General features: G+C 50.2%; 1 protein-coding gene across 2 annotated transcripts in view; it reads left to right on the top strand.

Annotated features, from left to right (window-relative positions):
* Positions 1-24238, top strand: part of BLTP2 (bridge-like lipid transfer protein family member 2) — a 1026973-nt gene that overhangs the window by 697675 nt on the left and 305060 nt on the right. The gene's annotated exons all lie outside the window — the stretch shown is intronic.

Here is a 24238-nt window from a genome sequence, read left to right on the forward strand (position 1 = left end):
TGATTTACTCTCCTCTCATGGTCTGTGAATGTCAATTGTAAATGCAAAGTTCTTATTTCCTCTTGATACTCTTTGGGATGTGTTTGCTCAATAGGAGTCCCAGACTCCCTTTACTGTACTGTTGTGCGTTGGTAAGCATTTGTATATGTTAGTCCTTTAACTTATTTAGTGTTTTGCACATTCTCTGGGTCTCCCCAACCCTGGCCTCAGCTCCCCCGATACCTAATGGGTGTTGGCCGTTGCTCTCCAGTTGTGTTCAGGTCTCCCACTATCTTCTGTGGCTTCTCCAGCGACCCAGAGCCTTCTCTGGTTTCCCGCAATCCTCTCCAGCAGCCTATCAGCGGGTATCCTGCGCTCTGTCAGTCTCCGTACCCAGTCCAAGCACTTCCCCCTTGGTGGGAAGCTTTGTGTGCCCCTTGCGGATGTGCTCTTTTCCCGGACTCCGTCTGCGTCTCTGGTCTAACCTGCTTCACGTAGCCTGCTGATCTCCCGGTCCTTACCGAGAGGTAGAAGACGCCTTTGTTCTGTTCCCTCTGTAGATGGCAATGACTAGACTGCGTGTTCACCAGAAAAACCTTCTTCCCCTTTAAATTTGGAGGCGCGCTGTGGTGCAGCCCTGTGAGCATGCGCTGCCCTGACTCCGCCCTCCGGCGCCATACCTCAGTCCCCATGACACATCGACAATAGATTTAACATTGCATAATAATGACACCAGTATTATTAGGGGGGAGGATGGTGGGACGTACAGAGGAAAGGGGACTAAGGACTAAGAGTACGTTAGTCACTACAGTGAGTAACTTATAATTACTCTTACGTCCCCTCCCCTTTCCTCCATACTGCATGGGCGATTACAACTGAATGTAGCCCGAGGGTGGGGAGGAGACCCTCCTCAAGCAAATAGGTTCCGGAGAACCACCTGTCCGAAGGCTGCATCAGATCTAGAGCCGGCATCCAAACAGTAAAGCTTGAAGAAAGCCGAGAGAGGGGCCGCCCTGCTTATGACTTGCCAAGGGGCATGGCACTGGAATGCGATGGCCATTGCCTTGGCCCTGACTGCGTGGGCATGCATGTTGGCTGGAAGCGGCTTGTGCTGGCCCTCGTATGTTTCTTTGATGGCCGAAACCATCCAGCGGGAAATAGAGGCCTTTGAGGCCTGATAGCCTGGTCTTGCACCTGCGAAAGTGACAAACGGGGCTTCTGACTTGTGGAAGCCCTTGGTCCTGTCAAGGTAGAATTTCAGAGCACACCTGACGTCCAGGCAGTGCAGAACTCTCTATGCCTCGTCATTAGGATCGCAAAAAACGTAGGAAGGACTATTTCCTCGTTCAAACGGAAAGCCGACCGCACCTTAGGCAGAAATGCTGGGTATGTCCGCAGGACTATTTTGTCCCTGTGAAAGGTAGTATATGGTTCCGAGGCGACCAGTGCCTGTATTTCACTAACTCTGTGAGCCGAGGTGAGGCCGACTAGTAAGGCCGTCTTAATTGTGACCAGCCAGATGTCCACGGATGCCATTGGCTCTAATGGTTTGTGCGCCAGAGCGCCCAACATTATGTTTAGGTCCCCCACGAGGTGTGGCCTCTTGATGGGCGGGTAGAGCCTTGCGAGCACCGTCAAATGTTTCTTGACAGTAGGATTGGAGGAGGAGAAGACACCCTCCTCTTAGTTTCTGTAGGCCGCGGTGGCTGCGAGGTAAGTGCGGCAGGTGTCCACCTGCATGCCTGAATGGGAGAGGTGCGCCGAGAAGGAGAGCACGTCATCCAAGGTACATGCCAGGGGGGTCGATTTCCTTGGAGTCTGTGGCAGAACCTGGTCCATTTACTTTTATACTGAGCCCTTGTAGCCTTGCTCCTTATGCCCTGTATGATATCTAGGTTAGCCTGGGAGAGGCTGAGTTGCCTTAGCGTTACCTGCTCAGGAACCATGCTGTGACGGCTAGTTTCTGTGGCGCAGGATGGAGGACCCTGCCACCCTGCTGCGACAGAAGATGTGCTGGGCCTGTCAGAAGGTGAACTGGTGGCATCTCCGAGAGGCTTAGCAGCTCCGACAACCATGGTCTGGCAGGCCGCCATGGAGCTATTAGAATGATGTTGAGGTGGCGAGACTCCTTGATCTTGCAAATCACTCTGTGAATCAGTGGATTGGGTGGGAAGGCTTACGCTGTCATGCCGTTCCACTGAATCCGGAATGTATCACCCAGGAAGCCGGGGCCCTGTCCCTGCCAGGAGGCGAACTGAGGGCAGTTCCTGTTGTGCCAGGTGGCAAATAGATCCACCTGGGGGAGACCCCATTTGTTGAAGATTTGCTGAATAAGGAGGTCGTTTAGCTGCTACTCGTAGTTGTCTGCTCCCAACCTTCTGAGCCTGTCTGCCTCCAGGTTGGATTCCCCCAGAAGGTGGGCTGCCGAGAGGTAGATGTCGTTTCCCAGGGCCCATTCCCACATGCTGATTGCTAGTCTGCATAGTTGAGGGGATCTGGTGCCTCCCTGCTTGTTGACATAGAAAATGCTGGTCGAGTTGTCTGTCTGGATGAGGACAGCCTTTCCTCTGAGACGTGGAAGGAATTATCTGGGCACTAGCCAGATGGCGTTCAGCTCCAGCCAATTGATGTGGTACTCCTGCTCCAGTCGGATCCAGGTGCCGTGGACCGAGAGATCGTCCAGAGTGGCTCCCCAGCCCTCCAGGGAGGAGTCCGTGGTGATGGTGACCTGCGGGGTGGGAGGCCAGAAGGGCTTGCCCGCCCGTAGTTTGCAGTCCCTGGACCACCATGTGAGGTCCGGATGTAGGGATGGAGGAACATTGATCCTCTCGGATTGAGAGCCCCGCTCCAGGTTCCATGATGCCGCAAAGTGCATACTCCTCATCCTGAATCTCGTGTGGGCGACGGCTAATAGGACCACTGCTAAGAGACCCAGGAGGTGCTGGTACCATCAGGCCAAGGTCACTTATCTGCTGAGGAAGTGGATAGTGGCCCTCTTGATGGCTGTGAGCTTGTCCTCCGAGGGAAACGCCTTCTCGGAGCACGTGTCCCAGATGAGGCCCAAGAATGTCTGAGTCTGCGTGGGCTGCAGCTGCGACTTCATGAGATTGCGCGAAAAGCACAGATCGTGCAGTGTGTTCATAAGAGCCATGGAAGAGTGGTGAACCGCTTCCAGCGATGTAGCCCTGACGAACCAGTCGTCAAGGTATGGGTAGATGTGGAGGCACTGCGCTCTGAGGAGGGCAGCTACCGTATTCATGAGTCTGGTAAAAACCCTGGGGGCCGAGTTGAGGCCAAAAGGAAGGACCTTGTATTGGAAATGGTAGCCCATGATCCTGAACCGTAGGAAAGAACGATGGGGATGCCAAATAGGGACATGTAGCTACGCGGCCTTCAGATGCAGGGAGCACATCCAGTCTCCCCTGCACAATGTCTCTGCTATAAAGGCTGGCGTAACCATCTTGAATTTTTGTAGAGGTAAGGAGAGGTTGAGGGTGGAAAGGTCCAGCACAACTCTCAGGCCCACCTGGTTCTTTTTCTGAATGGTGAAACTCCTGGAGTAGAAAGCCAAGCCTTGCTGGGAGGCTGGGACTTCCTCCACGGCCTGGCTCTCTACGAGCGATCGGATCTCTGCCAAAAGAGTTGCTGTCCCAACTTGAGGGAGTGGAGTGGAGTGGAGTGGAGGAGGGGAGGAGAGGCTGGGATGGGTAGGCGGTACCCTGTAGATACTAAGGATACAGAGAGGATCCAGGGGTCCGCGAAGTTCTGGTACCAGAAATGTGCATGGAGAGAGAGTCTGCCCCCCACTGGAGACACGTGGACCCGGAGGCGTGTCATGCCTTTTTTCTCTCTGAGGCTGTTACGGAGTAGGGGGACTGGAAAAAGCCCTTACACCCCCCCCCCTTTTGTTGTTTGCGGCGATGCTGACTCTGCGAACGGTCAAGCTGCCTGGACCTCCGTTCTTGGAAGCCGTGGAACCCTCCATATGTATGTCCCTTGTCAGAGCACTGCTGTGACGGGGTGTACGATTTGGGCATGGTCTTTGTCAGGATGGATAAAGACTTCGCTGTTTGTGAGCTGTTTTTCTTCTTGTCCAGCTCCTTGTCCGTGGTGGAGTGGAAGAGCCCCCCCCCCTTGAACGGTAGATCTAGTATGCGTTCCTGGACATTCGGTTGAATTTAGCAGCACGGAGCCAGGCTGTTCTCATGTTCGTGGCGATGCAAATGGCTAGGCCAGAGGTATCAATGTGAGCCACGGTGGATTCCATAATGTCTTGTGCCACCATCTTGGCCTCTGCCAATCCCGCCTTGAAACGTGATTGGCTCTGCACCGGAAGTTCCGGGAGGAAGTCAGCAATTTCGCGCCTCTGGTTAGCGGCAGCCAGCAGTTGTATCTGCATTGGCTTGACAAGGATGTAAGGATGCGTTGGAATACAGCTTCTTCCCGTATGCCTCCAGGATCTTCTTCTCTTTGCCTAACAGCGCAGCTGAGGAGGAAGCTGGGAATGACTGCAGCTTGGGAGTATAGTGATGCCGCAGCGATCACTGAGGAGTGTGGCTGGGGATGGGCCGATAGCTAGAGTGTATCCCCCTCCATCTGCCTGTACTTGGCGTCCAGGCGTCAATTGACCGGCTGGACTGAGTGGGGCTTGAGTCAACCCTTTTGGCTAAGGCGACTACGTCTGTCTGCATAGTGATTCCAATTTTAGCAGAGGGGTGTCGCGTCTGCTGGTTGCTCGACCTGGGTCTGAGGAAGCCCAGGTACTCTGCCAGTCAAGCGAGACGTTCGTGGAAGGCCTTGGCTGATGTGGGTGTGTCAGGATCCTCCTCCTTCTCATCGGTGTCAACCTGCGGGTCGGGAGGATCCTGCACCGGGGGAGGAGTGCTGGGAGCCTGAGGCTGAGGTACGGGGCCCAGAGCTGGAGGCTGCAGCGAAGGTTGGTCCGGAACTGCCTGGGCAATGGGCTGTGGAGCCGGAGCAGATGGCAGAGGCTGCACCGGGGTCAGTGGCGTCGGCGGAGGCATCTGTGGTGCAGCTAGGATAGTCGGGAGGTTTTCCCTGACGGTGTCCCTGAGGATCCCCCCATCTGAGGAGATTTCATAAACACAAGGAACTTCTCGAAGAAGCTGTCCTCGTAGGCTGAAGAGGTGGTAGGCGATATTGAGGGAGGAGCGGGATGCTGTTGGAGCCGCTGCATACCCTGCCCGCATGGACGCACGGGAAATCTACCCTGCGCAAATGACGGATAAGCCGTGGGCCACTTACCTGGTTGATGCCAGTCCCACCTTGACACTTGCTCTTCGCCGAAATCCTGTATCTGGTGCAGCGTTGAGCAGGTGCTGATACACGGCACGGCGGCCATCTTGTCAAGCTGCCTTCCACGTGTCTGCGTCGTGTTGCTTGGCTCGCTGGGCCCAGCCTCGTCCAAGACTCTTGAGTGTGGATCATCGGGCCGAGGCCCGGCAGGCATTATGCGGTAGAGTTGCGTTTAGGCGCCCCCTCTGACATATTTCCGGTACAAGGGCATAGCCCCTCGTGTGAAGACCTGGTACAAGAACCTTCCGGTCCCTCAGCACTGTCACCGGTAGGAGTGGTAGCCTCGATGCGCGTGCTGGTACAAGAACCTGAGTGGTCCCTCCTGCGTGGGCGAGTCGCTGGAAAGGAGTCTCCCTTGCGGGGTGCTACGGAGAATAGAGACCCTACCTTGAGCCTGGATCGATGGTAGACGAAGTCTCTCAAGTCCTCAGGAGGCGATTTCTGGAAGAGCTCCCTCCACCTGGTTAGTCTGTTCTTCAGAGACTTTAAAGACAGGGCGGCGCACGCTGTACAAGCTTGCCAACCGTGGTCTGGTCCGTGGCAACGTAGGCAGAGAGCGTGGGGGTCTGAAGTTGGAAAGAGCCTGTCGCAGGAAGTATACCTGCTAAACCCTGTGGAAGTCGTCATGCGTCGGGGGAGGAGCGTGATGCCTGAGGACCGATATCTGTAATAAGAAAGACAAAAAGATAAGAAGTATCCGCTCGTGGAATGACATGGCTGAAGCCAAACCCAGGAGCGCTGGTGAATTCGGCCCGTTCCCGTCGACGCGTAAAAGGGGACTGAGGTGTCGCGCCAGAGGGCGGATCAGGGCAGCGCATGCTCCCAGGGCCGCACCCTAGCGTGCCTCTAAATTTAAAGGGGAAGAAGGTTTTTCTGGTGAAATTGGTTCCGTCTCCCGTCCCTCGCAAGGGACGCCCATGCAGTATAGAGGAAAGGGGACGGGACGTAACAGTAAGTAAAAGTACATTGGGGCATGTGGCAGGCGGTCTAAGAGAAGGGTTATGAGGGAAGGTGGGAGGGTCAGAGGAATGCTGTGTTCTCCCGGGATAGTCACTACTCTCAATGGCATCCTTCCTCCCCATGAGATCCACTGACTATGAGACATGAGTACCACCCCCAGGGGGACTATTGGGTTACGGCCACACTTCCTGGCCTCATGGGAAGGGGCTTCCCCATCTAAAGCAGTAACAATACCTCAGGGCTCGTCACACTCACAATCCGGTTCTGTTTATTAGTACTATCTGAAAGCAGTACATGGGGTTCCCACACCGCCCATGTGCTCAACAAGACCCATTTCTTAAAGTTGAACATTCTTCTAAGGGGGCGCTGTTGCGCTCGATGAAGATGGCCGCCTTCTGAACAGCTCCGTTCCGCGAGGCGCTCCTTTTCTTATAATCATCCTGTTTGCTTTGGCGTTTCACCACCTAAGCCACGGAGGGGAAGGCTGGTGGGTCGGGGACCCTGCTGTTTTCATCCTGTCCTCCGGATTTCACTTACCGCCGAGCTTTTGGCCCCTGCGGGTTGAGCGGGAGCGGGTGCTTCCTCCGATCCTCTGCGGGGCTCCAGGGAGTCTCATCCGAGTCCCGCGGCTCGCGGCCTCCCGTTGGGGGAGGGGCGTTCTTCCCGCCCTGCGCACCCGCCTACTACGGCCCTTCGGGAGAGCGGCTGACGGGCGCTGGACCTTCATCGGAGCCGAGAGCGGTTGCTCCGCCGCCCCGTCCTGGGCGGTGTGCCGATTCAGACCGGCTCCGGGCGGCGAGTGGGTCCCTGGTCTCCGCGGATTGCACCAGACTGGCAGGCGGCCTCCGTCGGAGTGGAACCGCTCCTGAGGTACGCATTATCCCCGCTGGACTCCCTCTCATGCGCGTGTGCGCAGCGCCTAGCCTGGGGCAGAATCCACATTTTGACTGCATCCTGTTGCCTCCCCGGCTGCCCCGTTCCCCGGGCCCATTAACCTGCACCATAAACTGGCCGGGGGACGGCGGGAGGTGCCTGCTCCTACCTACAGTTGGTTTCTTCACGGTGCCAGGGTGCACCCCGACCCCCTGAATCTCCTGTACGGACCCACCTTGATTCGGGTCGACTAGAGGGCTGGCCGCCTGGCGGTCTTCCCGCAGCTCGGCGGCTGCCGGGGGCTACTCCTGGTTCTCTTGCTGGTCCCCCTGGCCCTAGCCTCCTCAGGGTCCCGGAGGTACACTTGTGGATCACTGGCCATTACACACAGCGGCTGGCCTGGACGACACTCCTGCCCTTGACCTGCGACAACACCGCATCTCCTGTCACATTTCTGGTGCTCCTTCCCGGCGTCCCTCACCCTTCCCTACCGCTCCGGACCTGGTTTCAACTCTTGCCGACATCATGTCAACGAGGACGGGAAAGAAGCAATCCTCTATCAACATGTTTGCTAAGCCTTCGGGGGGAACTGGTGCTGAGACGCTCTCACAGGAACCATCCACAGCACATGAACCGGAACCATCAGAATCTCAGAAAATGATGGAATTCATCCGTGAAGGGTTCACCACCATACACAGTAAACTAGACGACATGAATGGTACGATATCCTCCATCAAGGCACACATGGAGAGGACGGATGGTCGTGTGACTGAGATCGAATCACGTACGAGTACCGCTGAAGATGGTCTGGGCTCACTCCGGGCGGAGGTCTCCACGTTATCCACACGCTTGAAAGAGGTGGAGAAGAAGAATGAGGACCTCGAGTCTCGCTCAAGGCGCAACAACCTCCGTATAATCGGGGTTCCGGAGGATGGCATACAAGAACCCATGGAAGACTACGTGGAGAACATGCTCCTCCGACTCCTCGATTCCCCAAAACTCTCCACTCAATTTGCAATCGAGAGAGCCCACCGTGCACTTACAGCGAAGCCCAGACCTGGCGCTCCTCCTCGCCCTATAATAGCCAGGGTCTTAAATTTTCGTGACCGGGATACCCTTCTCAGGGCGGCGAGAATCAAGGGAGACCTCTTGTTGGGCTCAGCCAGAATCCGCTTATACCCGGACTTTTCGATGGCGGTCCAGCGCGAGCGCAAATCCTTCCTGGCGGTGAAGAGACGATTACGCGACCTCCAGGTCAAGTATGCTATGTTATACCCCGCCAAACTCCGGATTGAACATGCGAACCGAGTATATTTCTTCACGCTACCGGAGGAAGCCTCTAAGTTCATGGATGAACACTTTCCCGGTTAAACCATACTTGCATTAATCCCTGCTTTTGCTTGGGTCTTGGTTCGTTGGCCCACATACTGCACTTTTGGTAAAGCGCGTAATGCTCTTGTTGTGGAATCGGCACCACATAGCCCTAACCCAGGACTCGGTTGGTCCCACAACGTGCCGTCAATCCTGGTTGCATTACTGCAGGGGCCCTGGGCCGGGGAGATACCACCTACCTCGTCCTGTGGACACCGTACTGAAAATATGCTTGTCTTTGTTTTTTCTCTATGAGATGCAGCTGTTGGTGTGGGTTGTGAATCTCCAAAGTAACCCCTTGTTTCCAATATCGGGTCTAAACACACACATCATCCCATACTAGCTGTTCGGATGACTCCTATATACAATCTTGTTAAATTGGTTCATTATTTATGATCATGCCTGCCTCCCCTCCCCCGCGGGGACATCCCCACATGTCTCACGCCTTTATTCCCAGGCATTATGTTAATCCTCAAATTGCCTCAAGGTGCGGAGCTCCGCCGTCAGGCCGACTCACAGGCCCCCCAGGCGTTGATGCCATTGTGTTGTATTTGGTTTGTTACCTATGGGGTTTTCATCTCTCCGATTGGGGGAGGGATGTGGGAGGGGGTGGGTGGTAGGGGAGTTAACGTTAAAAAAGGCTTGGTAATTACGGTGAAGGTAGAGTTCAGAGCACCAGGGGATCTATGTCACTACGGCCCTGACAGCAATGGGGTCCACTTATGGGGGGCACTGTTCCATCCACCTGTGTTTTTCCATGTCTACTTCGAGGGTGTCGGGTGAGGAAACCCTTACATTCCTGAGTTGGAACGTGCGGGGGCTGGGGAACTTCAAGAAAATGAGGCTACTACAGCTTCAGGCCGAACGACATGGGACTAAGATCCTGTTTCTTCAGGAGACACATGCTGTAACTGAGCACTGTGAGAAGTTCGCCAAAGGATGGGGACCACAGAGGTACTATACCTCCTATTCCACACAAAGCCGGGGGGTGATGACCCTAATTCATAAGAGTATCAGATATAACCCCATAGCCACGACAATAGACCCCCTGGGCCGATTCGTTCTGCTTCATGGCATATTACAGAATAGGGAAGTGATCCTACTAAATATCTACGGCCCCAATATCGATGATCCCGAATTTTTCACACATCTCGCGTCCCTTCTGGATGGTTTCCCGTTGGTGCCCATTCTCTGGGGGGGCGACTTTAACACAATATTGGATGTGGATCTCGATAGATCTGGTTCTCGCCCTCGTCACCTTACCAAGGCCGCATATGCTACACTGTCTTCGCTTCCCCGCCTGGCCCTGTTTGATGCATGGAGGCTTCTTCACCCCGATTCCCGCACCTTCTCCTTCTACTCCTCGGTGCATGATTCCTTTTCCCGCATTGATAGATGGCTAGTCTCTGATACATTCATAAAAAGCATCTCAAACATGTCGATTCTCCCCAGGACTCTCTCCGACCACTCACCAGTAACTATTACTCTATCCTGGGGCTCGGATCAGGTCCGTACCAGGAACTGGAGGATGAAGCCACTCTCACTCCTCGACCCGGTCTTCAGTTCGGAATTGGAATCGGCAATTGAGGAGTTCTTTGAGATCAACTCCGGTTCCGTCTCATCACAAGCCACCCTCTGGGAAACTTTTAAAGCCTACATCAGAGGCATCGCCCTCTCTAAAGAAAATGGCATCCTTAGAACTATCCGTAGGGAGATCGCCGAGAGCGAGGCCACACTGTCCGAGCTGGAGGCCCAATATTCACTGAAACAAACTTCTGAGACCCTTGCCTCGATCGGCACGGAGCTAGACACCTTCCGCGCTCTTGCGGATCGCGAACAGAGATTTCTCGATAACCCTGGGCTGGCAAGGAGATATGGTGAGGGTGAACGCCCGTCTCGTCTCCTGGCTAGGCTTCTCCGCCGCGAGTTTGGTTCCCCACCCATTCCTGGCATTGAGAGACTTGATGGATCCCTAGCCACTTCCCCCGGCGATATTAATTCCGAATTCCTCTCCTTTTATCAATCCCTGTATGCTAACTCAGATACAGCCACCATAGCTGAAATAGACGCCTTTCTGGACGGGCTTCCCCTCTCGGTTCTCTCCCCCGATACCATTGAGGCCCTTGAGAGCCCATTTACTTCCTTGGAACTCTCGGAGGCCATAGACTCCCTCTCATCAGGCAAATCCCCGGGATCTGACGGAATACCGGTTGAGTTCTATAAACGGTTTAAGACCTTGCTACTCCCTCAATTGGTCGCGCTCTGGGAGGAATCGTTGATGGCGGGTCAGCTCCCACCCACGCTCCGCGAAGCCACTATCACAGTCCTGTTAAAACCGGGCAAACCCCCCACTCAATGCGGTTCTTACCGTCCACTATCGTTAATCAATTGCGACGTCAAGATTTATGCTAAATTAATGGCTTTACGCCTGGCCCCTTTCATGCCACATATCATTCATCCTGACCAGGCGGGGTTTATTCCGGGACGCTCTACCTCCTTAAGTCTGAGGCGCCTTTTCAATATTATAAGTAGGGTGAGCCCGGACGTCCACGCCGTGGCCGCCACACTCGATATGCAAAAAGCCTTTGATTCCGTTTCATGGAGTTATCTCTGGCGTGTACTTGATAAATGCAAATTCGGTTCCACGTTCCTGTCCTGTGTCAAGCTTCTATACTCAAATCCAGTGGCCAGAGTCCACACCGAGGACCGCTGCTCTTCTCCCTTCCAAATAGCTAGGGGTACTAGACAGGGTTGTCCCTTTTCTCCATTAATTTTTGCAGTGGCGATGGAACCGTTCGCGGACATGCTCCGCCAATTCCACTCCCATAGAGGTCTACGCACCGCCGGGGTCTCGGATATAGTTTCCCTATATGCTGACAACGCTTTACTTTTTATTCGGTCTCCTGAGTTCAACCTTGCCCCAATTTTGGAGGATGTTGTCCTCTTCGGTAGTATTTCTGGCCTGACGGTTAACTGCGCTAAATCAACTCTTTTCCCGCTCACCCCCAGCACACTCCCCCCTCCCGATACGTTTGGATTCACGTGGGCCCAATCTGAGGTTACATACTTGGGTGTAGTGGTGTCGCGACACATTGATCGGGTTCTCGAGAAGAACTATCTAGTATACCTCACAAATCTCACGCAAAAAGTTCGGGGTTGGAACAACCTCCCTATTTCACTGGCAGGGAGGGTGGGAATACTGAAGATGGTGGTACTCCCTCAGCTATTGTATAGATTCGCCAATATCCCACAATGGCCGGGAGTCGAGTTCTTTCAGTCATTAACACGGATCCTCAACACCTTCCTCTGGCACTCCGGGGCGGTCCGCCTTAAGTACAAGACGCTGGCCTCTCCGATGGAGTTGGGTGGTTTCGGTGCACCCGACTTTCTCAAGTACTGGCTAGCAGCCCAGCTTCAACACATTGCACATTGGTTCAACGTATCCGACCCCCCCCCCCTTGTCAGGCTAGAAAGATTGTCGGTTGGTGACCGCGATATTAGATCCCTGGTGATCGCACCTATCCCAATGGAATCGGGCTCATTGGACCCGGTGCGGTGCACATCTCGGATTTATCCAAAACTTGGCAATTATTGGGCACCACCCATCCCTTTCATGGTAACTTCCCGATCTGGAACTTTCTCCCGGGAATCCCACAGGTTCCCCCCTCGGTTGTTTGCACATGGGCTGGGGCAGGATTTGAATTGCTCCGAGACATATTTGTAGATGGTAATTTCATAGAATGGCCTGACCTCCCTTCGCCCCTCAGACAGCGTCCTTCGGTATGGCTTCAATATTCATCCCTCCGTAGAGTCCTCAAACATAAGTACCAGTGCTTCCCAGCACTGCCGCCTGATGAGCTGGCGATCACTGAATTGACCTCTCCTTACCCAATGAGGGGAAAAACTTCCAGACTATACACCTTGATACAATCCAGATCGCCCCCTTCATTCTCTAAACTAAAGCATGCTTGGGAGTCTGACCTTGGGGTGGAAGTCACCGAAGACCGATGGTCCCATATGTGCTCACGTATCCAGAGGGTCTCATTTAACTCCCGATTTAAACTAATTCAATTTAAGCTACTCCACAGGTACCATTATACCCCAGCCAGACTACACCGTATGTCGAATAATTCCTCCCCTAGATGTCCTAGATGTGGCTTTGATGGAGCTGGCTACTTTCACATGATATGGTCATGCCCCCGCCTCACCCAATTTTGGGACGCTGTTTGCTCCACTGTCTCGTCGATACTCGACCACCCTATCCCCCCTAGCCCAATGAAATGCTTGTTCCATGACTTTCCCGACCTCCACCAAGATTCTAGGAGACTGGCTGGCCTCTGTATGCTTCTGGCTGTTCGGGCGATACTACTCTGCTGGCTTCGACCTACCATTCCGACACATGCAAAGTGGCTTAGAGCGGTCACTTGGGCTTCCGATACGGAGGAATCTTGGGCGGTACATCAGCCCGCCTGCTCTAGGCCCAGAGACATCTGGTTGAAGTTCCGATTATTTATGTCTCCCCCCGACACTGACTCAGGTCCTACATCCCCAGTGCCTTCCTCTTGTTGACCCCCAGCCCTCCCCTGAATGGCCCCTTACCGGGTCTTGCACTGTCCTGCTACTCCCCATTGCTGGCGAGTCGAGCCCCTCGACCTGTTCTATGAGACTGTGTTGTATTAAGTTGTTTGATTTTACATGCTCTTGTTGCTCACCTGTATCTGTTCTACCAAGCTGAATAAAAATAAAAGTTTAAAAAAAAAAGTTGAACATTCTTGTATTATAATAATAAAAAAGATAAAATAAGAGTAAGGTTCCCCTGGTCAGCGACTGAAAACCCCTTTGTGTAAAGGTGCACTATATATATCTATATTTCTGAGGCTTTTGGATCTGCTTAGATCACATGCTATGCATAGGCTGACATCTAGTGGTAGTCGCAGAGTTTTACTATTTATTTACAAAACTTGAAAAGGGACGTCGACGGGGCGTGTCAGTAATACATTCCCTAATGTGACGTCCACTGTACCCATTGTCCTTCACATGTCGAAGTCCCTCAGATTGTTTTTTCCACTATCATAGTCGGACGCAAGTTGTGGAGTTCCTTCTTTCTGGCTAACACCATTGATTATACAAGTTTTAAAAGTTAGATTTATTCCTCTACTTTCGACGGCCGTACCACCGTAAGATCTTTGGCGACAGCTTGCAAGGACAGATTCTTCGTAGACGACTACTTCGCCCGTCTCGACAAACATTGACTGTGGCCTACTTAGACCCCAACGGGCCCGCAGCCCTTCACAATAGGGAGAGTGGGGGAGGGAGTCATAATCTTCTTTCCTTTAGGGAATGCCTATTCCTCTATTCTTCATTTTCCATCGCCGAGCTGCCATCTTTACATACCATGGAAATCGCACCATTTAAATTTTTCCCTTCCTGTTACAGGAAGTTCCCCTGAAAGGACTCGCACAGTGTGTGTAACCTCTGCCTTCCCAGGGACCACCCTGAAAAGCACGGCTAGTTTTGAAAACTTTTTTTTCGGCCCAAGAGACTAAAGGAACACAAGACTAATCGCTGGGCCCATCACAACATGCAGGCCGAGGCTGTTATGGACATGGAGGTAGCCTCCACAATGCCAGCATTGGCGTCTTAAGTGGCGCCAAGGGCTCTCTGGACCCGACGGCTTCCCGCGTGCGAGCCTCTGACTCCATCAGGCCGGCTGGTGGTTCTGCTATGGCGACGACACCCGGCGGCTCAAGCACCCACACTACTCGCCACACAAAACACCCCCCCCCCCCGTTCCCATGGCTGACAGTTGACCACTTCGTTGACCGATACGCCACATGAGGTTTCGAAGGAAAGGTCCGAAAAATCCCTGTCCTCTGGGCCAATGTATTCGCCACAGGACAGGCCCCCGAAACAGCCGCCGAAGTTGTTAGGAAAGAGTTGCATAAGATGTGTAATTTTTGTGTACCCCCAACTTTTTGCTCTGATTTGAACACCATAGTCTGACTTTACAAGGGGAGCACAGCCTTCTGCTGCACTCCTCTGGGCTTTTCGCTCACTTTGTTATGGGGAAACTGTTTCCCTTAGTCCTTGCAAGTGTTGCAACTTTTCTGCAACATGTTACAAGTGCACCAGGTACCTTACAGTACAGTGCGCTTGGTTTATATAGTCATTTCCATAGACAATCTCAAAGGGATTTTTTGGAGAAGTGCAGATGTGCTTTGGACAGGGCTGGTGGCAGCTTATCTTTTTGTGTGTTTTTAACCTTTTCTTGCCATGTTAACCGCGTTTGGCACGAATAGGTGGCCTGGCTCCAAAATGGCCATGCCACGAGGTTCTTTGTCCTGTCCTTTGGCCATCTTGCCCCTTCACCTTCCCCAGGTCGAGTCGACCCAAGTCAGTCCTTATTTGGGCATGCATTCTCCCGCGAGGCGCTCTGCTTTCGTGGGCTTCTGCTTGTCTTGTGTGTGCGCCCCCAGGATGTGGGCTGGGCTGTCTAGCTACAATCCACATCTTGGGTGCCAGAGTCTGGTGTGCTTTGAATGCCTGGGACCACCATGGTCCATGATTGGTCCACGTATGGTGAGCTGTATGTGAGCAGATCTTCCATTGGGTCTTTAAGAGAAGGCCCCAAACAGCCATACCATGTCGATCTCTGGAGTTCTCACTGAACGAAGAATAGGATCCAAGTATCCTGAAACTAAGAAGCCGAGTCGAGGAACCGCTGGTGACCCGCTGGAAGGTTTGGCACCCTGAGCCCGCTGTCGTCACGCTGGACCCCTCTGCATTTGATCGAACTAGAAGGTCTGCGAAGAAGCTTCGACCCATTGGAATAGTGGGACCAACTATTCTCGGCACCTTATCAAACCCTGCATGTTAGCCTTCTCGGAAGTGTCCCTACGCCAACCAGTGGGCTGACAAGCTTGTGCAGGATCTTTGCTCTGTCTCCGCCGCCGTTTCGAGGAGGCCCTCGAAACTTATTATCCTGTAAGCTCCCTGTTTATGGCATTCTCACACCGAATTTCGTACACTTGGCATTCCCAGGTCTGGAGTAAAGCGAGAGAGCCTGAACCTGAAGGACACACGGTTACCGTGTCGCCCATCTGTGGTGACGAACTTTGCAGGTGCGCTATTTCTGCGCCTCTCTTGCCCCTGAAGCCTGCTGCAGTGAAACTGGCCTGATCCATCCACCAGGAGCAGAGAAATCGCCACTGTCCTGTTTGGGAATCAATGCTGCAGCTTCGGCACTGAAAGCCGCAGAGACGCAGATATTGTGGCATTTGAGCCGGCAACCGAAGTGGACTCGACTGCTGAAGTTTGGTCCGATGTGTGCCTAGGGGCGGTGAGTACTAATGACCCTTACCAGTGGCCCATAGGGCATCCATCCATATTTACGCACAAGTGGCCCCTGACGGCCCCTCTCCTTTCCACTGCTAGTGCGAACTAGCAAACTATTCCCAACATTTGGAACCTGTTCTGCCCTCAAGTGGAGACCCCCCACGAATAGTGGGAACTTATTCTTCATCACCTCAACCACCTTGCTGAGTTGCTACAGCCCCCTGAAGAGACACTGTTTCGCCCATCTGCACTACCGCTTGCGCCAACATTGCAAGTACATTTGAGCAATAGGCTCCCCTCATTTTAGGGACTGGACTGCCTTTCAGTTAGGACTGTGATGGATGTCAAATTGCCTAAAGACTCTTTGCACTGCCGGCTTCCTTCCCTTTTTAGGTTGTAGACCCATTTTGTGCATTTAACCCTTTAGGCCCCTTGGTCTTGTATATATATATTTTGATAGGATTGCGTAGGTTTATTAGTACACAGACGGGTGAGACTCGGTATCCTCTTCCTTTTACACCTTTCCTCATCCTTTTTCGTAGGATGTTCCAAACCACTGTCCCCTCCACCCCCCCTCCCTTTTCCAACAAGAACACTTTCACACAACACGAAGGACAACGGATTAACACCAGAGCTGTTTACCTGACATGTCCCAATACAAGACTCAGGTAAAGTCAGCCAATTGATCAGAATCACTCACACACACCTGACGGCGGGCCATTGCCTTCCCCACAGGGATAATAGGTAGAGACAGAGAGCACAGTTTGAGCAAGGCGAGCACGGCAGACAGCATGATGAGACGGCTACCACGTGGCACTTCAAGAGCACGAGAAAGGTGGCAGGAATCAAGAGGTTGGCGAGGAGAGAATGGACCTTGCCCTTTTCATCCCAGACCCGCGAAACCTTTATGGAAGAGAGACTAAGACTGCAAACAATAGCACAAGTGTGTTGCAGCAGATGTCAACGGTACACGCACCAAGCTTATGCTGATAAGCAGGAGCGAGGGAAGCTCCTGCGTCCGTGGTACCGGCCTTGACTCCCATTAAGCCAAAAGCCAAGCAGTTCATCACAGCCGGTGAGTCGAGGGGAGAATCTATAAGAGCGGGGCTGTGTTGAGTGAGAGAGTCTGAAAGTTGCAAGTTTTAACCAAATCAAGGAACTGTGAATGAACTGTAAAAGTGTTAAGGGGAGATCTGCTGTAGAGGGAAACCTGCACCACGTGGGTGCTAACTCGAGAGACGCTGGTCTATCCCCATATGTGAGAAACTACAGATACCACCAGGCCGTAGGAGAGCCTGCAGAATAGGTCAAAGTGGTCATACTGAGGGTCATGCAAAATCCCAGTACAATTGAAAGACTTTGATCTGCAAACTAGGAGAAAGCGAGGGACGTGAATCCTGCATTGAGAGAAAGGAAGGGAAGTGATACCTGCATCGAGAGAACGCAAGGGAAGTGAATACTGTAACACTTGCGAGTAAAGTGAATGTGAATTAAAGAAGGGTCAGCGCCCATATTTGCAAATAAACTTTCATTTGTTAAAGGAACTTTTGTTTTATTAGCTGAACACGCCAGGCCCTTGAAGGCAAGAGACTTTCATGTGAGACAAGACTTCGCCATTGACGGTCCTGCAAGCTGCCATTGGAACGGTCATCTTGTGCTGGAGAGGCCTGAGACTGTACTGGCTGTGCTCCAAGCTCCCATCTTACCCCGTGGTCAAAAACATGGGGAAGGGGCGGAACGGGCTACCGCATCCTGACATATTATTTTGAGAACACTTCTTTCTTTTCTTGAGAAATATCCCACGCCCTTTTTTGTATTAGTTGTGAGGTTTGGCAGTAGGTTTCTTAGTAAAGGCCCTTCTTATTTTGACACAACGCCACTAGGACTGCCTTATTTTTCATTTGATGATCGATGCTTGCTCCCATCTTAGATTTAGAATAGGCGTTTTTCCAACCTGCATACAGGATTAATTGTTCAATAAACACCCTTGAACCGTGATCACTTGTGTCTGTCTTACTTGTTGTCACCATGAGCTCCTCACAGGGAACTCATTAAAAAACATGTCCCAGACACTCTTCTCAATGTCCAAAACGTTGAAAACACAGAATCGTCGACACCCCTATTCCCTAAATACCCTATTTCAAAGGCTAAAGAACCCTCTGTCTCTAGTGACACCCTTTCTGGGGCAATACAGCACAAGCAACCCCCTGCACCAGAAAGTATCTCTACCCCTGTTCCCACAGGTTTTCCAAGCTCCACCCAATGGACCCCTGAATAATTCGGCAAAGTAATGCAGAGAATGTCATGCTTAGTTGACTTTTTTGATCAACACCCTGATCAACTGTCCAACCTCCAAGGGCCCTCATAAGGGAAAGCGGGTAAAATGCAGCCTGCCACCAAAAGACCACGACTAGACACTGCCAACCAAGTACTTCACAGAACATGCCTGAAAACCTATACTACATTAACACTTCAGGCTCTCAAGACCCTGGTTCAATAGCAGACCAAAGGGACCTAGATGACACAGACCAGTATTATGATAACGATGCATCATACAATCTCCGGACCATCATGACCAACCAACGGCTGACTACCCTGTGGATAAGCAGCTGCAGTATAAAGGCTGCCGAAATTTTAAGATCGATACCCAAGAAGCACAAGTCGACAGTCTTTGTAGAGGACATACTTGGGGATAAGAGGTCTGCAGCACAGTTTATACCACTCCTGCTGTCCATCCAGAGGCGCATTCAGCCTTAATTACTTACACCCTAACTTACGAGGGCAGTTAACCCCCATATTGAAAAGATGTTCAGCCCAGACCCCTCCGATCCATTATACATCAGGGGTCTATTAAAGCATGACTCTCGTCGTAACTACCACAAGAAAGGGAGCGGCACTCTTTTATCCTCTGCTGAAGCCCCTCCTGACAAGGAGAGCAAGGAAATATATACACTGGGCAGGAAAGTAGCTTCCTCAGATGCATACCAAGTAAGAATAGCTAATAACACCACACTTTTGGCAATTTACAATTGCCACAAAAAACATCGAGATCTCACAACAAATCGACTCTGTCCCAGAGCCCCTTAAAATACAGCTTTTAAAAACAGTGGCTGAGGGTAAGAGGGTCAAATTGCATCTTGAGGAATAATCTGGACGCAGCAGATAGTTCAGGCCGTATAGTAGCTGAGGGTACTCTCATTAAGCGCTGTGCATGGCTAAGACAATCCGGATTTAAGCTGGATACTCAAGCCACCCTGCTTAATATGCTGATCGAACCAAGCGCCTTATTTGGGAAAGCAGTCGGATGCACCGAAAAGTGCTAAAGAAGAGTACATCACCCTCAAGTCCCTGGGACAGCTTACTAACAAACCTTTTGTGCAGAGAGGCGCGTTTAATACACACCGCTTTCTAGGATAAAACTCCCAACGGTCCTCTAACTATAGTCAGGGTGGACAAACTTCATCTTGGGGTACCTCGCAGGGGCAGTCCTCCCAGCAAAATGTTCAAAGGGGGCACAGAAGGTCTAGGAGTAAAGGCAGAGCCTCCTCCACGGTTTATAGTCATAATATCGAAAACATAATGTCGAAATACAAAAATGTCGAAAACAAATATGTCGAAAATGTATACATATAATAGAAAAAGACAATTAGTCAAAACAAAAATGTTGAAAAAAAAAGTCGAGCAACAGTACTAACCTACCAATGTGAAGTATTGGTAATAGTCCCGTTTTTATGGGGGGGTTAACCCCCCAAACCCCCCTTACCGGTACGCCCGCAATCACCCACCCCCCTCTCGCCCACCAACACATAACCATTTTCCTATCTGTAAATAAAATACATTATGACCTAGAACAAACAATTCACTGGAAGGATGGCACAGCCGTATTAATAAAACTTTTAACACAAATAACCCCAATTTGTGGCATTTTTTGAAAGAATTACACAATGAACAATCGCATCAGGAATTTCGAGTATCACAAACTATTTCACTCGCAAACACAGAGTTAAAAAAGAAAAAATACAGAGACTATGAGCAGCGACTTGAGCAAATAGTACTTAATTTTAACCAAGATGACAAAGAGTACTACCTAGATTCAATAGCGTATCATTTAAAATGTTAAGAATACTCACTTTTTTGAAGAATCACCGATCCACCATGAGAAATCCAAGCAGTAACCATAAAAAAACCCAACAGCAAAATCCAAGGACCCAAAATCCAGAAGGCAATCCATGGAAAAATAACATCCAAAAGAAATCCACATCTGCGATCCATAACAGTGAAATCCAGCAAAGAAAAAAAGTTGAAAATCCAAGAAACCGCAGGAAAAAAAATCCACAATCCAACCTGAAAAAAAATCCATAAATCAGAAAAACCAATAGGTCCATCGAATCCAGCAAAAAAAAACCCATTGCATCCATAAAATCGGGTGAAAGTCCATGAAAAAAAAAAAAACAAACGAAAACAAGGAGACCCGAACGCGATGGAAACGCTGCAAGAATGAACTTTAAAAATGGTGCCTACGCATGCGTAGAGTTACGCAGCCTTACGTAGACATCAATAACATATATCAACAAAATGAACAATCTCATTTCTTATACAATAGCGCCATCTATTGGACAAAAAGTATACTAAATGTTCAACGTTAAAACTACTACGTTTGTAATTTATTATTTATTTATTAACATTTCATATATAAAGTAAATATATATATATATATATATATATATATATATATATATATTAAAAATACCTATTACATGGTAAATACTATTAATGTTCAAAAATACTTAATAAACCATGGTTAATACTATCAATGTTCACAAATGCTTAATAAAACATATATACATACATACATACATACATACATACATACATACATGGAAGTGAAATTACTCGGGAAAAAAATCGAAAAATATTCAAATTTTTGGTATTTCGACATTGTTATTTTCAAATTAATATTTTCGACATTTTGACTTTCGAAAATATTGCATTCGAAAATATGACTGGCCACCCTCCTCCACTAGAGGCTCCACGCCCCCAAAGCAATGACCACCCGCTCCAAGTCCCTTCCAATACTTCTCCAGTAGGAGGTCGCATTTGTCATTTTACCCTTCAAATCGGAGGGGATCACGTCAAACAAGTGGGTACTTTCCACCATAGCGGGAGGTATAAGGGTGTCCCTAATTACGCTCACACCTGAATCAATGCACCCCTCTAGGGAAATAAGGTAAAAAGGCGGTCTTGTAAGGATAACAAGTTTAATCTTACAAAATGAGGATGGTAGCAAAGGACTCTGCTGCCTGAACGGTCTTAACCTGTCCCTCTTCCTGCCAAAGTGGTTTCAGGAAGGGGTTTATATAGGCCTGACTTGCTGTAGTGGTGTCACTGGATATGGATCATAGCTTCATCCCAAACCATCCTTTTTCTATAATAGGTATGCTCCAAAGCCTTCTTTCTTGTTTGTCAGCAGTGTTGTAGGGCATGCTGGTCTACATTGTGTTAGCTTATTCAAAAACACCATGTAGCTCTGCAGACTTTTACAAACCTTGAGGCCTAGCTCAAGGAAAAACTAAACATTTTTATGTGTACAAACGTTTTCCATTCATTCTATCCTTATTTCACTCCTCCTGCTAACGTTATCTGGATCATGTAGTTTCCTCCACACTTAATTTTATCCCATTCTGCATTTTGTCGCACAGAACATGTAATAACTATTTTTAACCTGCATGGACCCTTGACCGACAGTAGACAGTTGGTGAGTCATTTCGTGCTGCCAGTGCTAGCCATAGTGGCGAACACAGCATGAGCACCTGTGGTCAATTTCAGAATCCCACAGGCCACATTCCTTCTGGGAAGGACCTCGACTCCTCTATAGCACTTAAGATTTTACAATGCCTAGGATCTGACATTACACATCTATCCAGCTAATAGTTCATTGTGCCTCATATTTAGACAATAACTGCCTTCTTCAGTGCTTGCCCATGTGTGTGTATGTGATTATATTTGCATGAAAGAGCCTTCCCAGAGCCCCTCCTACCCCCTAGTCCATTATAGTGACTTAAAGAGGTCTTGCCCAACTCTAAAATGTTTGGGGGTTCGGGAGGACCCTGGTTCCTTCCCAACAGAGGCTATTGCATAACTCATACAGAGGCCACCCAACCATCCGCCAAGACAAAGACCGACAATGCAGGAGGAACAGCGCATTCTGCTGGAAGAGGTCAAAGCACTGCTGGAAAAGGACGCGAGAGAGATCCTCCCAGCAAACCAGGTAAACAAGGGTTTCTATTCAGTGTACTTCCTTGTGCCAAAGGAAAGACCTTACCTGCGCTCTGCAAACACATATGTCAAGCCACAAAGGTTTTGCATGACAACGGTACAAGAAGTAATACCACTGCTAAAACAAGGGGACTACATGGTAACATTGGACATGAAAGATGTATACTTTCATGTTTCAGTGTTCCCAGCCCACAGAAAATTTCTGCGCTTCAAGATAGCAAATCAACACTACCAATTCAAGGTGCTCTCCTTCGGAATAGCCTCAGCTCCAAGGGTAATCACCAAGGTATTGGTGGTAGTGGCGGCGCACTTACGCAGACCATCAATCCCAGTGTACCCTTATCTGGACGACTGGCTGATAACAGGGGAATTCCACAAATTTGCAAGCAAAATGCCTAAAGATCAATCAACCTTCTTTTCCAATTGGGGTTTTCAATCAACAAGAAAAAATCAAGCCTCGTTCCTAGCCAAACCAAGCAGTTCCTAGGAGCTATCATAAAGACAAAGGAGGGGCTAGACTTCCCCTCAAACGAAAGGCTTCAGAACATATTGCTGAAAATACCTCATTATCCTGCCAGTCGCTAAATAACCATACGCACAGCAATGTGCCTGCTCGGGATGATGGCTTCATGCAGAAGTGGTTAGCAAAACAGTGGTCCCAGGCAAGTGGTCAGTGGGACGATCTAGTGGTTGCTTTGCAAACCCTAGTACAAGCACTTCGCTGGTGGGCAAAGGAAATTCTGTTAAAAGTGATAACCCTTTCACAATCCTCCAATACAAGCGATAATTACAACAGACGCCACACTCTCTGGATGGGGAGCCCATTACCTTCACCACACAGTGCATGGCCTGTGTACACAGATAACCCGAAACCACATCAACCTTCTAGAACTACTAGCGGTACTCCAAGCCTTGCAAGCTTTCCAGTTTCATCTAACAGGCCAAACTGTGCAAGTCCTCAAAGCAGCACCACTGCCATGTTCTACATAAACAAGCAGGGAGGCAAACACTCTCCAAGTGTTGTCCAGGCTATCCCAGAAAATTTGGAAGTGGGCACTCAAGCGGAACATGTTCCTAGTGTCTCAACACATTCCAGGGGAACTCAATTCCATAGCAGACTCTCTAAGCATAGATCCTATACCCGGGGACTACGAGTGGCAACTCAACAGAGGTATTCTAGATGATGTTTTCTCCCTCTAGTGTTATCCTCCTTTAGACATGTTCGCCACAAGTCTAAACACACAATGCCCAGACTTCGCATCTAGGTTTCCCCTACTCAAATTCAAGGGGAGTGCCCTGTGGATGAGCTGGTCAGAGAAATTTGCTTACGCTTTTCCACCGACACCGCTCCTGAGCAGAATAGTGCACAAGATGCACCAGGAACAAACAACTCTAATCCTGGTTGATTCTATATGCGCAAGACAACCTTGTTTTTCCGCATCTTCTCAAACTGGCTATGTGCGAACCAATCAAGCTCCGTGCCCCGACAACATTGACAGCTTGGCTCCTGAAGTCATAGAGTTTTAACATTTAAAATAACCTCAAAGGTTATGGAAATCCTCACGGAGGCACGCAAACCTAACACTAGGCACTGATACTTCAACAAATGGAAAATATTTGTAATATGGTGCCAATCAAAGGATGTGAACCCTATTGAATGTACTCTTTTACACATTCTTCACTGAATGCTCCACTTACTAGACTATGGCCTAGTATTTAATTCCTTCAAGGTTCACCTAGTGGCTCTGTCCGCATACACCACTTCACAAAACAAAGTGTCCTGGTGGAAAGTTCCTGTTGTTAAGGCTTTCATGGAAGGAGTAAAGAGACTTTACCCCCCATTTCCAACCCGCCTCCATGTTGGGATCTTAATGTTGTACTCTCAAAGCTCATGGGTCCTTGTCATGGCCACATGCCCCAGAACACAAAAACCACACCATCTAGTGATGGGGGTAATGGGTCACTTGACTCACTTCTGTCCCTTTGGGACCCATAAACAAAGGGGCCCTGGCCGGACTCAGTCCTGGCGCCTTTGGCGCCAGGCTCATATAGAGATGTGAGCAGGAACACTTTATTTCAGTGCAGGAGTGCTTTTACTTTATTTCAGTGCAGGAGTGCTTTTATTTTA

This window comes from Ambystoma mexicanum, chromosome 9 (assembly GCF_040938575.1).
Source record: "Ambystoma mexicanum isolate Mex_15411 chromosome 9, UKY_AmexF1_1, whole genome shotgun sequence".
NCBI classification, from domain to species: domain Eukaryota; kingdom Metazoa; phylum Chordata; class Amphibia; order Caudata; family Ambystomatidae; genus Ambystoma; species Ambystoma mexicanum.